The following is an 18521-nucleotide window of genomic DNA, read 5'->3' on the forward strand; positions in this document are numbered from 1 at the left end:
GCAGCACATGTTTTGTATTCAGCCCTTTGCCTGACTCAACAACAGTGTTGAATGGCCCTGCTGGGAGCCACATCCAGAACTTTTTGGCCAGGAGGTATAGTTAGCAGAGTGCCAAGGTCTGCAAAGGTAAAGTAAGAGGGAACAGAGGGGGCTCTCGGAGACCTGAGAGCTTGCAGAGAAATATTCTGTAAAGGGAGAGGGTGCATCAGTCTCTTCCAAAGAACTGTACCAAGTGCTCAGGCTGAGGAAGGTTCAGAGAAGTAATGTAAACAGAGCAGTGAAACTCTTTTGCAGATGGAAAATTAAGCTAATATCTCTCACTTTGGATCAAACCACATCCTATTTTCAGGATCGTTGAGCCTAGCCACATTAGGCATGCATCTGGCCTACTGTGCTTTTCTGAGCCCAGCAGTACCGTAACAGACATACAGTTTAGCTCACAGAAGCTGTTACATTCCAGTTTTCTACTATTAGGAACTGAAAGAATTAGCAGGACAGGATAGCCCAAAGTGACCAGAGAGGACTCAAATCCACAAAATCCCTTTAAGTCTCAAACAGGCTTGACCTTTAATCCCTTAGATACTTTAATTCCTATGCTCAGCCTGAAAGATACCAGGGAGGTAGATCACAGACTAAGCAATTGCAAACTGTTTCTACACAAGTATTTACGCTTTCCCCACTTTGATTTATTTTTGAGAGTGAATGCCAGTAATACCCCATTTGCTTTCTTCATTTACTTTTTTGACTCAAAGCAAAGAACAAGCCTCTGTAACAGATTTGCGGCTGCCCACGCTCATGCCCGCATCCTATGTACTGACTTACCGTGTTGTTTACTACATACAGATACTGAACTAACATAATGGCAGGACAGTCAGGCTGGAAAATGAAGGTGGAGCTAGATTGACACTCCTCACCATACACCTGAGCATAGGGCAAGAACCTTTTTTTCTTTTTTTTTAACAGAACCTGAAATAGAGAAACTGGACGTTTTTTTCTAAGAGATAAGCAGTCCTTGCAGGGAAAGCAGGAATCCAGGGATTCAAAAACTTTCCAAGAAGTACACTTGAGAGAAAGTCTTGAGACTGAGAAATCAGACTCTTCTATGTGAGAAATTAGGGAAAGGTTGACCTGTTAGGAAGCCTGAGAAAAGTCAGGCCCTTGGAAAGGTGAACTAGGTACAAACCCGGTGTAATTTTAATAACCTGTTTCTCTAATGTTATGCTTTGGCCCTGTTGTTAGAATTAAATGGCAGTTTAAACAGACTGGCCTCTTTATTCACACTCAGTCACAAATTTGCTAGTCCAAGAGAAGAACAACAGTTGCCAGAAACACCTGAAAGCCGTTCTGTGAGAAAACTCAAAAAAGATGAAGGCCTGAGGCCCTGTACATGCCTAGGGGTGTATTCACAGAGATACAGAAAGGAACAGCAATGCCCCATCTCCTTGAACTTACTAAGCTTTTCATACTCTATAAGAGCAGAGTAAACTGATGGCAAACTAGGTAGGAAGCACAGGAGAGTGGCTCCTTCATCAACAAGCCTTTTGTTACATGATCAAACTACTACTTCCAAGAAGTAAGAAGAACTAATGGGGAAATGTGTATTTAAACACTCAGATACTTAAAGCCCTCCTCCTGTTACCCTACAAACTGTCCTCACAGGTCACTGTTGCTTGCATGAGTGAACTGTGCTCATCCTACTGAACTACCAACTTTTCCTGTCTCACATCAGACAAGGCCCTCCACGATTTAGGACTGCAGCTTTTTGTCTGATTGTTATTGTCCTAGTATAAATGCCCATGTGTGCAAACATACAAACACGTACCCGCAAACAGCAGTCACTGCTGTTAAATTTTGCAAAATGGACTCTAGTGTCTCGCTGAAGCTCCCTGCTTACTGCATTCAGTGACCCACAATTAAACATAATCACTCAGAGTGTGCAAACACAGCCCATGCTATGCAAATTATGTGAACTATTTACTTTCTCGTACACTGCTGACAGTACCAGAGAGGCTGTGCACACAAACCAATGTTCCTAGTGTGACGCAGTAACGCTTGCTAAGTCTCCAGCAGTGGGTTTGCTCCTGTATTGTAAATGCTAAAAATTTAGTAAACAGCTTTGATGCTGCATGTGATACAACGTAACTTGAGTCCTTTCAGAGCAGTGTTAGCTCTAAATGATAACAGAAGTGAAAGGCAGTGAAAAGTTAGGGGTTTTTTTTCCACTATGCCTTTGATAAACACAAGCTAAAGCTCTGTTGAATAAAATGGAGCTAATGTTTTTGTGTTTCAAAGTGGAATCACAATTGAAAAGGTTTCTACGGAAATGAAGGAAAGAGGCCAGAAGAAAATTGTGTTTTCTTTTTTCCTTCAAATGGACAAGTTTTGAAGTGGTTATATAATATTTAAGTTACTGAATACGGAACGTTACTCTGTTCAAGAATAAATGATTCACATATGCAGAATGATTCAGCCAAATTTACATTCTGTGAATAAATGTTTATTTATGAAATTACACATGCAGCACAACCAAAATGAAGCAGGGACAGGCTATGACAGCTCTCCTAGGATACATATGATACCAAATCTTTCATGGAGCTACTAAACTGGCATATACATATTCAATACATAGCTAAATTCACAAGAAGCAGACTGACAGACCAGAAACATGTTTCTCACTACAGTGTTCCTGCTTCATCTTTTGCAGGCCATGGACCTGGCGGTAGACCTGCAGAGATGGTATACTAAGAAAGATTTTTTGAGACGTGAGGGAGATAGCAGAAGGAAAATAAAGAAATAGGATGAATGTTCAAGAGAGTCACCTTCTAGCTCAGCAGTCTGCAATCTGCGGGGTCTGAGAGGGCAGCGTTCTAATTCAGACCAGAAGGAAAAGCAATGATTAACAACTTTAATAATGTCAATACAAGTGGAACCTACATAAAAACTTTCAAAAGCATGGCTTTCTAAGCTGCTGGAAAGGTTGAATAAGTTTCTCAGTGTGAAAGCTCCAAAAAAAATTTCTTCAAATTTGGCTTGCATGTGTATTTCTTTGAAACTTGAGGACAGAGCCACATATGAAAAATACATGGACTGTACTGAAATTTAATGCACTTGAACTTTCCGTTATATAATGCGTTAACTTAAAATTTACCACAGTGTCTTCCTTAGGCATCTTCATACAGTCAACAAATAAAAGGGCTAATAAGCAAAGGAAGAGTTTTATGTTAAACAAACTGTTATTATCTTTCAATCACTTCTTTTTTTCTTTCCATTTTCAGGTAAGAAAGCAGAGACTGACAAAGTAATTTGCCTGGAGGTAAAGAAACAGCTGAGATATGGGGGTTAAAACTCTGCTTGTGGTGGAGCCACATCCTGTTTCAGATGCCGATTCCCTCCTCACTCACATCCCCGTGAACCCATACCCTTTCCTGAACTCCAGTGCTCCCACCTGTGAAATGGTTGTAATAACCAGCCCAAAGGGATGCCTATTTATTTGTGTTACAGAAATATTAGTATGGCTGGATGATAACCAAGTGGGAAACAGAACCTGGGAGCCTTCATCCTAACGCTTCTTCTTGCTCTTCTAAGCCTGCTAGCTGAGTACAGCAGCAGCAGCACCAAAACTCACAGCTTTCCTGAAGTGTTTGTGAAAACAAGGCAGAGTTTTAAAGAACCTGTAACATTTAAATTGCACAAAAGCACTTCTCTGCACTGTGAAAATCAGAGCTAAATATTACAGAAGGGAGACCAACATCAAAACACATGAGAGATGGGGAATATATTTTTAAAAAGCTGTATTTGTTCCTTCCCTTTTGCAATTTGCCAGCCATGTGCAGGTTAAATACGTACAGAGAGACTGCTAAAGCACAGTATTTCCTGTGTCCTTGACACTACTTGCAAATAAGAAGGTACTGAAAAATCTACAAGTGGTCATAACTTTAAAACCTATTCTTCAGAGTTTTGGGACTCAGTGATAGCCACAAAAAAAGGCAAGTTACGGAATATGCAGCTAAATTACTGTTAAGATAGGCATGTGCACCTTATGTTTTGGTAGAAGCGTTCTTCACTGTGGCTGTAATTTCTGTTACTTGGCACCAGTGTGCCTTAAAAAGGGTGGATATGTTCTGTTGAAAGTTTCCTGATAAATTTCTTGCTTGTCTGTAAGCAAGAACATAATAATTCTACCTGAAAGTTGTGAAAGTTACGATTATCTGAAAGAAGCAGCTTGTAAAGTTACAAAAATAACTGTACTTTTGACTGAAAACCATCATCACCACCCTTATTCTCATTGAAAAAGCCTTGTGGAAACAACAAGAGTCTATGTAATCTGCTGCTATAGAAATCACTGTTAGCCAAATAATTTGACCGTGATCATGTATGTTCTTACATGGTATTTCCATTAGAGGATGTTTGTAGTGTGTAAGTCAAATGGTTCAATGGTAAAAATTAGTGTGCATAGATAAAGTTAATCTTTCTTTTTGGACCAGTGAGAGGAAGGAAATAATTTTTGTGAATGCCATACAGTAATCATTTAATGCATGATAAACATTTTTATGCAGGGCTACAAAAATTTCAGCGTTGCCAGTGGGAGGAAAATAAGAATTTTCCAAAGTGCATTTGGAATCTTGCACATATTTAGGGAGCTTGGCCCATGTGACGCTTTACAAGCTTGGATAGCCTTTGTGTAGATTTGTACATGTGAAATAGTTCAGTTCTATTCCAAAAGGCTTCAGAGAAACGGGCTCGGTCACCACAAAAGGGTGGGGTTTTCATTCTATTCCTCTAGATAGCATAAGGCCAATTCATCTATTCCTAAAGGTTTGAATTTACAGTCACATTTTTCAGTTAAAAGTCTTGACCTCTCTCATAGATAAGTATCACGATTCCCATCTTCCAGCTGAGCCCACTATAAGGCACAGAGAAACAACTTCCTCACAGTCCTACGGGGAGTCATTGTCATGGGTCCCCAGGAATTTGTTCAAGCCTCTGGTCTTGGAAGAAATGAACAAGAACATGTATTAATACTGCGAAGAACTAACAAGTCTCCTACCTATGAATGGTTACAGGAAAGACAACCCCAGCAGTGAAGAGCGTTTTGCAAAAACGTACCAGAGGAATCAACTCAAGAGAGCCTATATTAGACACTGCATTACACATTTGCATCTGTGTTTGTCATCAAGTTCAAAATCATCAAAAGTCTGCAAAACTGAGTTGTTTTGCCACTGTAATACCTCAGACATTTCTGGGAAGTTCAGGTTTTTCTAAGAAATACAATAGAGTGCTTATCAGTCACTGTAAAATTAGTGCAAACTGAGACAAGAGCCTGCAACACTCAGCAGTGCTTGTATCTCCCGGGGCCTTAGACCTGTTTTATACATGTATTACAATATTTGTTAAAAACAATGAAAAGTGCATCCCATCTGCATGTAAGCAACTGTCACACAATCAAGCTTTATTTACTTCAGCTTTTGTGATAACTAGCAAATAATAAAGAAGATATAGAACACACATAAATATAGCAGCCTTATAAGAAACCAGAGCCCTCTCACCGTGATTAGGAAAAAATGTAATCAATTGCCAGGAGAGCTGACAGAACAATGATTGCATTTCACAGCAGCCCTCTAGATTACCAAAATAAAATTTGCTTCAGATATAATTAAAGCCAAGTGATTTTTCTTAAAAACAAAAGTTATCAAAATGTCTTGCTGAAACTTTGCTAGGATTGGAGATTGGAAATTTTATCGTATTTTTTAGAATTTGGCATTTCAGTTTTGCGCTTGTGCTCTGAGCAGGGACTCAATTTAGACAGAACAAGGACCTGAAACTGGCCCCCATCCTCAGGTCCTTATGTAAAGTCACTCTTCGCCCATCTTCAAAGCTTTCCCAGGAAGAAGCTTTGTTGAAATATTCGTGTTTCTGCGGTGTAGCTTTTCCTGAATGACAGGGCCACGTTTAGCTGAAAACTGTCTTTCTGCAGCTCTAGGAGCGAAGGGCAGGCAGCCCCATCCCTCCGGCTCTCCGCGAGCCCCTCCAACCGTCCCGCAGACTTTAAATCGGTAAGGGTGCGAGGAGATTCGACGTCACCATAGTGAAGGGCTATTTCAGTGATTTTCTCCATCTCGCCCCGCATTATGCATGTGTCTAGACACGGAGCGATTCTCCCCAGGGCACAGAACCCTCCTCGGCCCTTCCTCCGCCAGGGCCCGGCTCGCCGGCCGGGGAAAGCAACGCCGGGAGCCTCTACCCCGGGGCACGGCCTCGGCACGTCGCGGACTCCTGGAAGGGCTCGAACCCGCGCCCCGGCCCACGAACCGCCGGCGGCTGCGGCCGGGGCAGGGAAGCGGCCGGGGCAGGGAAGCGGCCGGGGCAGGGAAGCGGCCGGGGCAGGGAAGCGGCCGCCCAGAGCCCGCCGCGCCGCCGGCGGGAGGGGGACGGCGCCACCTGGCGGGGCGGCGGCATCACGCGCCGCGTGGCGGGGCCGGGCCGCCAGCGCCGCCTCCGGACCGTCCCCGCTCCCCCCCCCGCCCTGACCGGTGGCGCTGTCACAATGTCACCCCGCTCTTTGGCCCCTGAGAAGGCACCTCCAGCCCGCGTCTGTCCGCGGGCAGCTGCAGGAGCAGGCGGGGCTGTTTACGTAAATACCGCCCACGTATGCGAAAGGCAGCTCTTCCCGTGTGACCAAATATTTGTGTAAGAATAGGGGAAGGAACAAATTAAACTTGCCTCATTTACATAGCGCCCCCCATGTCTGTGCAGCGCTAAGGGACAGGCAAGTGTCCTTGCACCCCCCTGGTGACTCAGCCCGTGCTGGGTGGCGCTGGAGGGTTGTGCGCCACTGACACACCGGGCCTTCCTCTGCCACTCCTCTGCTCCCAAACGTTATTGCACAGAATCACAGAATCATTCAGGTTGGAAAAGCCCCTCGGGATCATCGAGTCCAACCCTCAGCCCTACTCTACAAAGTTCTCCCCTACACCACATCCCCCAACAGCTCATCCAAACGGCCCTTAAACACACCCAGGGATGGGGACTCCACCCCCTCCCTGGGCAGCCTATTCCACTCTCTGACCACTCTTTCTGGGAAACATTTTTTCCTCATGTCCAGTCTGAACCTCCCCTGTTGCAGTTTAAAGCCGTTCCCTCTCGTTCTGTCACTAATCACCTGGGAGAAGAGACCAGCACCAACCTCTCTACAATGTCCTTTCAGGCAGCTGTAGAGAGTGATGAGTCTCCCCTCACCTTCTCCTCCTCACACTGAACAGTCCCAGCTCCTTCAATCTCTCCTCACAGGATTTATTCTCCAGGCCCTTCCCCAGCCTCGTTGCCCTCCTCTGCCCTCGCTCCAGCCCCTCGAGATCTCTCTCGTATTGAGATGCCCAAAACTGGACACAACCCTCCAGGTGTGGCCTCACCAGTGCAGAGCACAGGGGGACTATCACCTCCCTGCTCCTGCTGGCCACACTATTTCTAATACAAGCCAGGATGCCGTTGGCTTTCTTGGCCACCTGGGCACACTGCTGGCTCATGTTCAGCTGCTTGTCAATTAGAAACCCCAGATCCTTCTCCTCCAGACAGCTCCAGCCACCCCTCCCCAAGCCTGTAGCCATGCAGGGGGTTGTTGTGGCCCAAGGGCAGGACCTGGCACTTGGTCTTGTTGAAGCCCATCCCGGTACCGTTGGCCACTGATCCAATCTATCCATTTGGTTGCAGTGTAACAGACGTGGTACTACTGCATGTACAGAGAGCAGGTTGCTACTCAAAGGCAGCAGTTACCCCCACGGCGGCGTGTGTCGGCACCCCACAGCCGCCTCTTCACAGCTCTTCATGACCAGGGGCTGGCAATAAGCCGGAGAGCCTGCCTGCAGCTGATGTTAAGTGAAAATTAAGTCCGTGTGCTAAGCTCCACTGAAACTGGAAATATTTGAGGCTATTAAAGCGTGGGAGGGGATGTTTAGGCACTCAGATGCAGAGCAGTGGGAATTTGCCCGGCCTGGATGTGCGCTGCCCTAGGAGCCCTCAGAGGCGCTCGCCTGGGCCTGGTGCCATGCACCAAACTGGCCACCGGTCTGAGCTGTCACCAGCCCGGGGCTTGGAGTTTGGGGGGAGATACCATCCCTACGCAGGCACACCCAGAACCGTTGTAACTCCATTGTGGGTTTTGAAACGTTAGGCAAAAAATGCACATTTGAGTTTAAAAAAAAGACCTTCTTTTCTTTTGGTCACTGAAACAGCTACTAGCACTTTGGGTGGAGGGGAGATGAGGAACAACACTTGGCCAAGTGACTACACTTGTTTACACCACAAGAACTCTACAGACTTCATTGGATCTATTCAGTTTGCACTCCTAACAAGAGGATGTGTCCTCAAGTTCTAACTTTACAGAAACCTTCAAGTATGTGTGCATGGATCTCTCTGCTTTATCTCTCTTTTTCCCCCATGTTCAACTTTGACTGCAATGAGTAATGTCTTAATCTTTCTAACATTACTTTTGTCTGTCATGAAGCAGAAGTTGTTGCTTACCATACAACATAGTCATATTAAGAATATCTAAACTGTCAGGAGAGGTAACCTTCTTTAATGAATTCATTTATCAGGATCAATTAAGTTTCAGTTTACTTCAGTGGGTCTGGGAATCAAGCCCTAAACCATTAATCCAGACAGAAATGAATAAATTTTAAGGCTAATTCTCAACCTGGTCAGGCTTTTGAGGGGTGGGTAAAAGGAAAGGTTAGAAATGGTCAATATGAATTAGACCCCCTCAACAAACTCTCTTAAGTTTTGGTTTGGTTTTTCCCCCCTTTTGAAAAGCTCTCAGAGACCACAGTTCTAAGGGAGAGGAAAAGGAAGACAAGAAAAAGACCTGCTTTGCTTATGCAATCCTGACAATGGCATTAAGTCCATGTGTGAAGGATGAGGGTAGAGGATTTCTACTCTCACGGTTCAGGCTTTGCTGCTCTTTCTAAGGACAATGCATCCTCTTGTTTTAGACAACAGCTTATACATTTGCAGGCTAAAGGAGCTGTATGTGCCAGAAGACAGCATTCTTTGGGAAACATGGTGCACAGGGCAGCATGGGAACCAGGCTTTGCTTTCTCTGAGGATTCAGGACAGCTCTAACTTTGCTGCTGATGGAAGAATGAAATAATTTCTCTCTTTTTAATGCATACAAGGTAATCTTTGCTTCATCCCAAGTGGCATCTGTAAACTGTAATTAGACAATAATCTGTTTTATTGTCTAAGTGGGACAGTCACTTTAAAACAAAAACAATTGAAGCAGTTTTAAAATGTACAGTAGCCCCTAGGTCTACAAAACATAAGGCCATCTGGACCATAAGACTGCAAAGAATACAGTTAAGCATATCTTAAAAAGCATAGGGTTTAAGAATTAAGGGGAGGAGAAATTAAGAAGAGCAGGATATTCAGTATTTGCAACTGTACATTTACTTCAAAGTGCTACTTTGAATTGACTACTTTGGTCAATTCACTACCTAATAAGTATCAACTATTGCCACTGTAGTGTCAGCTTTGGGGATATTAACTTTCTGCCTGCCTGCCTTGCCATTCCCAGTGACACAGCAGCTTGTAACATTCCAGGAACTTCTCACTTGCTCTCTGTGCTTTTATTTTTTTTCTTGGTCTCCTCAGTCTGAATGTGCTCACCAGATGCAGTGATATTTAAACAAAAACACCACAAAAAAAAAAAAAGACCAAAGAAAGGTCTAGCTAGATGCAGTATTTCCCAGTGTCTTATTTTCTAGTGGGTTATCCTTGCTGAAATGAGTATGTAACAAACTCTGCTAACCAGTGGAAATTCCAGAGATAAATTCATACCAGAGATACTCAGCTCCATGCAGTTCTAAGGCAACTATTGTGCAACAGTCGATCTAAACATTCACTTGAATGAAGAACTACTAAATTTACTTAGTGGCTTTTTGTGTGTGTTTCATTTTGCTTGTAATTCATGACAGTTTGTAGGAACAAATGTGTGTGCAAGAGAACACTTGTGATGGCAAGGTTTTGTACATATTTGTGAGAAGGTCTATCCGCAATGGAGACATTCACATACCCACGCTGAAAATTCATTTTAAGCTTAAGAGTTATCCAGTCAAGACCAGGGACCCATATTGTCTGGCAAGGAATCTTATAGCAGACTCAAGAAAAACTTTCACAGCTCTCTGAGGAAACAATTTGGAAGCAACTCGTAGTCTGGAAGGTACGTACCCGTTTGAACCATTCACTGAACCCTTCAGAATAACCAGTTCATCCTAAGTGGCATTTCTGTATTGCTAAGTTTGAGCAATGCTGCTGCTGAGTCGTGAAGGGTATCTCCCTGGAGGACTTCTAGCAGCAGATAGTGTATGTGAAGTGAGGATGCAGCTGAAGGATGCTCCCAACCTCCCCATTCACTGAAAAATCTGAGTAGGGGCAGTGTCACTAGCCATGCCCCCCTAAGGGAAACCCCTGAAAGTGTGGTCAGGTCAGTTACATGATGGGAGAAGCAGACTGGAGACCACAACAGAGACAAAAGCTGGACCACAAAAGTGGAAGAGGTAGGAGCTGTCATGTAACTACTTTTCTGTGAGGTCTGTCACACATCCAAGGCTCAGAAGTATCTCTGTCATGCTCCCATGTGATGTATTTAACACCAGCTCTGCAGAATTGCCAAATCATATGATGAAACTACGGAAAACACGAGCTAAGGGAATAAATCTCACATCATTCCAAGCTGGAATTCAGGCTGTTTCCCTGCTCCCCTCCCCTTCTAGCATGGTTCTTTTTGAACAGTTGTTTCACACTCTAAACCCGTAGGACCTTGATATGCTGGGCAGGAACTGATAAGCTGTGCATCTGTAAGATGCATGCCTTGCAACCCCTTATTCAAAGGGTGCCGTTTCATTAGCAACAGCTTAAAAATTGATTTAAACATTATGTTCATTGCACACAAACACTTCTCACAAAGCCTTCTGTTCCCATTGAGGCTAAAAAATTCCATTGTATGCGTAATCTTTTATGAGTGCATTCTTTGAATACTTTATTTCTTAGAACTGTAACAGTTCTGTTTATAAAAAGGAATGATACTGATAGCAATGTTAGGAACTTTCAGAAGGGACCACTTAGATCTTTAAATTTCCATATTAGTCCTGTTTCAAGAAAAATACAAAACAAAACAAAGAGCCTCAATTACATAGTTTAAATTCTTTAAGAAACAGCTTCACATGCCAAGCTAAGAGGATAGAAAAACCAATCTTTACCCCCTTGATCAGATCTTGCAGCCCTCTGAGGACAGCTTCATACTGGAGCTTTTAGTTGGGCACAGCTGCAAACTAGTTTAGAACTACCAAATCCCATGTCCCAGGTTATCATGTTGGATTGGGATATTTAGAGAAGAGGAAGCACACAAGCTGACTGCTTTCTGAGTTGCACAGGGAGTGGGGGAAAAACCCAGGGATCCTCTGCACGTCAGCCAGGATCTGTGTCCAAGGAGACACAGATGAATGCTGTGCCCACTCCCCTCTTAATATCCAGACACCTTTTAACATGAGTTGCTGCTACTGAAACAACTGCAGTGCAGTACTTCAGGACAGGACCTTGGAGATTATTCTGACCACCTGAGGGCTGCTCAAAAACTCTTCCCACTGAATCCCCTCACTTCCAGCACAGCAGGTGTAGGAGTCTAGCAGGTGAGCAGTTGGTCTGATTTACAGTTTTTTAATTTAGAAGAAACAATTCTTCTTTTTAATGAACATCCTGTCTCTAGGTTAATGAGGAACTATGTTAAATGCATATTGGTTTAACAGCTACAGTTACCAAGTAACCAGTCTCAAGTAAATATTCCCTCAAGGAATTATTCACAATGCCATGTGTTGGAAGCAGGGCAGTCAGCAGTGCTGTGCGTGACCCATTTTAGGGGGCTTCACTGTACTCCTGGTGATGGCTTTAGTCTTCTACAAATCTGCTGAGAAATGAGGACACACGGGAGCACAGGGATAATGTTCTGCTCTGCTCTTTCTGCAGAGGTTATTATCCAGTGACTGAAGAGTATCATATCACTGGACACGTAGACAACTAATTTCAGAATTCAGTAACTCAGTAACTAGGGAGAAGAAACAGATCTGTCTGACATCCTTCTTTTAAGAAATCTCTTCAATGCCTCAGTACAATTTACCAGAATTAAGTGCAGATTTAAGAGTTTCCTTCCCACAGAGGCATTGCACTAGATTAGAAGTAAGGGCATTAAAAGTTTCCAGTGCTCAAAGCCTCAGTTGTTTCAGATCAGCACTTTGTGGCCATATTAAGAGATTTCTCTGCTCTACCTGAGCTCCTTCTATAGCTTTTATTTTTTAATACTTTCTTCATATTTGCTGAGACACTGTTTTGAAGGAAAGCAGCAAAATGTGCTGCCACATAAACCCTTGGAAAGACTGTGCTGGACAAAAGTACCCACAGTGACCCTCTACATTTGAAGAGCTTTGCTAAAGTTGCAGCATGGGTAATATAGGGGCCCCTTTTCAGCGAAAACACAAGTGTGTAAGTCGTGGCAAAGCGAATACACTTTCCATATCAGAAAATAAGTCCTTTTGACCACTTGGTTCCCTTGATCTTCTTCAACTCCCTCTTTAATCCTCACCCTGCTTTCTGCTTCTTTCCATGCCAAGCCGGCCAAAAAAAAGTTTATTAATCATTGCACAGTTAAAGGGTGATTCTTCAGAGAGATTGCCTCCAGTTAGCCTGATCAGAATACAAGCAGTCACAGTGCAGTCGCTCTCTGGATACAGATAGGGACTGCATGCCTCTATTACCTCCTAATCCAAGTTAGGAACAGCCAGGCTGAGTTAACAGTTGTTTGCTGCATACAGGTCTCATGTTAGAGGAAATAACTGAATTGTAGCTCTAACAGCAAGGCACAGCCTTTTTAATCTAAAGCTGCTTGATGTTTCTCTTGTCTTTGAGAGAATCTCACTTCTACTTTGCTGCTCCTTCTCTTGTCATTTTCCTGGTTCTCTTACATTGCTTCTGTGGGAGCAAATCATTCCTTATTCCCAGCTCCTGTTAAACTCAGTAGCAGCCCAGGTCTAGCCCATTTCCCCCCTTTCACTTTGAGTCTTAGTCTGAATTTGAATGAATAAGTTTGGTTTATTTGCAAAAGCACTCGCTTCTCTTTCCTTACATTAAAACTAGTGCAAATAAAAAACATACCAGAATACATAAAGTACTTAGAAGTAGCCCTTCAGCCTCTAAGTGAGGTACAGGTAAAGCCTCAAGTGTCAAGCATGAATGAGATATGAACCTGCTGGAAACGGTCTGGAAGAAAGGAACAAGAACAAGTGGAGATCTACACAGCAAGACCCATGAGGAAAAACTGAGTAAGCTGAAACTGTTTTTTCCAGTGAAAACCAAAGGGAGAAGGAACAGCAATATTTCAATATGTAAAGGACTCTTGCAGAGTGGAGAGGATTCCACTGATTTTCTGTTCATTGGAAATAGCACAGGTAGAGGGACAGACTATTTGTTGAGGGAAGGGAAAGGAACCATCTGGTTTAGCTGGTTCTCTGTGATTCCATGGGAACTTCATTCAATGTTCTGTCCTTTTCACTACAGACTCTCTCTCACTAGGTTTAGTGCAGGTTCTTTTATTCTATACTAGCAGTCATCGCTATTTTGAAACATCTATGTTGCTATACTCAGAACAGTGAGCCAGCTGACCTCATTTTACTGGGTTAACTTTGGTTTTAAATGTAGTTCAACTTTCCCTTCACTTTCAGACCTCCTCTTCTCCACTCACTCCTTCCTTACCAATACACTGACTAGAAGTACTCTTCTGCAAGCCCAGTTAAAAGGTTCAGTGAGGGTGACTATTCCAAATCTCTTGCAGTCCTCACCCAGGAACCTTTGTATTTGATGTCTACACTGTATATTCTGGCTGGCTGCAAGCCTGCTGGGCCAGGACTCCTAGAGGTAGCCAGGTTACTGCGCACCATAAGTGACTATGTTAGGACAGTGCTACACCTTGGAAAATGAGGCATATTAACTCAGACTCCTGTCTATGGCAATGCAACCACTTAACTTTGAACTGGCTTGAAGAACTAGAAGAGTGAGCTCATTACTGCCCACAACATACCACAGAGAGCTTATCAGAGTTTCACACCTTTGTTCCCATTCTTAAGCCACTTCCCTGAATGACTGTTTTAAGAACTTGCAGTTTAGTAATAAAAAGTAATGTTTAGCACTTGCAGTGGCATGGCACCTGTTACCTGATGGTTTCAACTGTAAGACAAGCCTTATAGTATGTCTATAGCATGTCTACGGGCATAGAGAGAGCAAATGGTGACACATAAGAGATTCCACTAAGGCCACATTCTGATTCTTTAGCAGAGCTAGGACTAAAAGATGGAGCTGTCACCTTCACAGAACAGCTTGCACAAAGCTTCAAAATATTTTGTAACTGCAGGTTTTATGGGAGAATTTACAATTTTACTTTTATTTAGCGTCTCTTTTTTCTTCCAGCCATTTGAAATTCAGGCAGCTATCAGCAATGTCTGAAATATATTTTAGAAAATAGCGAGAATGTGGTATCAGCAAAAAGCTCTTTGCCCTTACAGTGGAAAAAAAACCCACCAGAAAAACAGACATCCTGCCACCCTTTTAGTGGTAAAGGCTGACCATATGGTGACCAGGGTGACCAGATCTTTCAAGAAGGTATTCTTTAACTCAGAGGTAATGAGAGACATGAAGGGTCAGTGAACTGACAAATACCAGCAGGTCAGGGAACATGGTATGAAAAAAATAAAAAGCTTATTTTTCATCCAAGGATTATATGTTGAAAAGTAAATTCAATTTAGAAAGTGACAAGAAATTAGGAGGGAGGGGGGGAAGGGAGGAGACAAAGCTGTATTTTCTATTGAATTTATTGAGTTATTTGGAGAACACTATCAAAGCAAAGTTGCTGCAGTCTCCCAGAGCACTGTGGAAACTGCAAATCTTTGCATAAGAGAAACAGCTAACACTAGCAACCCAGTTTGTCAATGAGAGCAGAGCGAACTACTTCATTTTTACCCCTGTAAATCATGTGCCACCCTTGCACAAGGCATTCCTACCCCGTGAATTTAATCAGCTGAACTGTAACTATTCTGTTATAGCTACTTCTGCACAACTCCCTCCTGTGGACACTCTGTTCTGGAACAATTAGTAAGAGTAATTATTTCAAAATAAAGTCAGTTGTATTCCAGAGCACAACGTCCACATGGGGGAGTTACACTGAAGTAAAGCTATTCTGCTGTAGCAATTGGTCAGCTTCCCCATGGAAATGAGCCCTGGGACTGATATTAAATTACGTTAATACAGATGTCTCTTGAGATTAATAATGTTCTGGAGTCTAAGAGAATCAGTCTTCCAAACATAAGTGTATGGCTTCAAAAAACTGACCCTAGAAGGACCCAGGAACACATTAATTCACTGGTTTATACACCATAACTCAAATTCTAAGTTGCGTGAAATGTAATCAAAATAACTCTGGTATTAAGCAGCCTCCCCCCACGCACACACACTTTGGAGTGTCTTTGCTATCCCAAGATACTAGAAAGTTCAGAGGAGCATCCCCATATATGTTCCTCTGGAAGATTTAATGTCACTCTCGATGGGTGACAGGAGGGAAGGCCGACAGAGGACAGGTAAATGCTACATGAAGATGTATTAAAGGTTCAATAGCTGGTACACTGTGCTACAGAGGTGCAGAGGCAAAAATTTAATGCCGTAACATGTTGGAGTCATTCATGATTGTCATAAAATCCTAAGAAGAATCTCAGAAGAAACTATTAATCCATGTTTCTATATTCCTACTCATTCTGTAGGATGAGGATGGGGAGAAAGTAAGAAAAACCATCTCTCCTAGGGCTCGGCCAAAGGGTAAAAAGCATTCTGCTCTCCAAACTCAGGAGAGTACAAGAGCAGTTTCCTAATTCTTTTCATGGAAGCTTGCCCTAGCATAAAAAGGGCAGAGAGCAGGCTCTTGGACTGTGTGCAAGTCCTGTGTGCAACAATGGGGTGAAGGAGAGTTTCTGTGGGGCTCTCTTCATGTGTTAGACTCCTCCTGAAGGCATCATGAGTCCAGAAAGAGAACAGCCTCTGTTTTTCCCTCAAAGGCAGGTTATCTTTGCACTGTTCACAGCCCTGAATCATGCTGAAGTGACAGCACTTAGCTTATGAGGAAAATAACCTATTCAGAATACTCTTCTTTAGCCACAAGCCCACGCCACCCCCCAAAAAACGAAATAATTCAGACCTATTTTTTTCTAAGAACACTGAAACACACAAATCCCTTTCTGGCAGCTTTCCCACCAGACTTCAACATTCTACCCACACCCACCTCAGCATTACAGCTGTTCAAAAAGACTGCAAGCTTTTTCTTTAATAACGAAAAATTTACTTTCTTTCATTCTCAAAAGTGATTTGGTTACTTGAGCTGAACCTTATCAAAATGGATTCATAGCTAAGCAGAGAAAAGTCTTCCTTCTCCACCTAGCCACAAACAGCAGAAGTTTAGGAAAATCTGAGGCCCTATGAGATGACACTACAGCAGAGATGTTTTAGCCAAGGTACATACAGATATCAGCAGTTTTTATCTATAAAAGAATTTTGAATGACAACTACAACAAACGTACACATGCAGGAAAAAGGCATTCAAGTTTAAAATCACATACAGTAAAACATCTGATGTAGCAATTTATCATCTGCAGATTTCATTTTTACAGATCCATTTCATCAAATTCTTGCACTTTTTTCTCTGGGTTGAAGAAGAGGTGGACCCCTATCCTTATCCAGAGTGATGGCATAAAGGACACTTCATTTGCAGAAGCTGCAGTAGTGCTGCTAATAAGTCTTACTGCTGTTCTCTAATACTGAAGGGAGATGTTACGTCTACAGACACTGAGTGAAGCTTTCACTAGAGCCAAATGGCTTCATAAGAGATCATCATAGGTTGTGAAATCGAAGAGATTTATATGAAAACATATACAGTCCTTGAACACTTTTCAAATATGAAGTCAATCCTGATTTATTCAACAAAGCTGTCAAATTATTTATGCAGTGGAAGATGCATACAAGAATATTTGCCAAGACTTTCATCCTTACATAACACAAACGTATACACACTTAAAAACACCACACAGAACATGTCTACCCCAGTGGGTACAGGCTGACCCAACCTCATTCTGCTTGTGCTCTGAACAGGCTGGACAGAGGCCAGTCCCAGTCTGAAATCCATATGCCCTTCAAAAATTGTGCTGTCTCTACCATAATTTTGTTTTTTCCTTTTACTCTCAAAAAAAAAAAAAAACAAAACAAAAAAACCACAGAACAGTATAAAGCAAGTCATGTTAAAAAAAAAAAAAAAAAAAAAGAGTATTCTGTCTCCCATCATTTTCTACAAAAGCCTATCACCCCAAACCTACATTTCTTGCTTATGAATGCATCCACAGAAATACTAAGGCAACATTTTATCAGTTATTCTTACAAATCTCTGTGCTGCTCTCTGACTTTTTCTGGTACAACTATTTGATAGACCATTTCCTACCTTGTCTCCCTGTAGGGATGGGATAATGGCTGCAAAACAAAATAGATCAACAGCTGGAAGTCTATTCTCATGTGGGATCTTTGGATTCTTTTGATTTGACTCTAAGTACAGAATTCAGGTTTTGGTCAGCATCATTATTTGTTTTGATATATCTAACCTGAAGAATATTGCCAGCACGTTTCAGATCATACAGAGAAAGCAGATCAGACAGCACATTTCTGACATGCTTTAAACACACACTATCAGCCTCAGATACAAAATACGTACCTATGAAAGCCTTTGCTTACAGAGATTCTGTGTGGCTTCATGTGGGGAAAGGAATTACGGCAATCACAATATAAGGAATGACAATTTCCTGATTTGCTATCTTAGTTCTAACCAGAATTACCATGAACCCTGATGTAAATCATTTAATGTCTTCCCTTTTCCCAAAAGGTGTTCATTCATTCTGGGGGGTCCCACTTTGAGACATCTTAGTCCCTGTGTACTACCAAGAGAAGGAGCATGGATCTTCAAAGGGCAGGTACTCAGCCATTTGAATTACAAGGCAATGTAAAATGGCTTGCTTTGAGACCCAAACATAGGAATAGCCAGAATGTAAATAATTCTGACATTTTGGGACTGATAAGATAAGGTGTTCATCACTGTTAATACTAACTTTAACTGGAGATGTTACTCTTCAGTGTGTCTACATATCAGTATGAAAAGTTTGGAACTGAACAGATTGAACTGGTAGTGGTCACTCTGGTGTGGTTTTCTATACCAGTGAAATAGGGATAACGATCTTTACCTAATGAGTTTAACAGCTTAAATTGGAATTAACATTTTGTGACATTCTCGAAAGATTATGCCACCTGTACAAATTATAGGAAATAGTTTTCAATCCCCCACCTTTTATTTTGTACTGTTCATAAGGTGGTTCATAAAACCAAAGTTTATGTTAATTGGCAAATAA

This window comes from Strix aluco, chromosome 2, assembly GCF_031877795.1.
Source record: "Strix aluco isolate bStrAlu1 chromosome 2, bStrAlu1.hap1, whole genome shotgun sequence".
Lineage (NCBI taxonomy): Eukaryota > Metazoa > Chordata > Aves > Strigiformes > Strigidae > Strix > Strix aluco.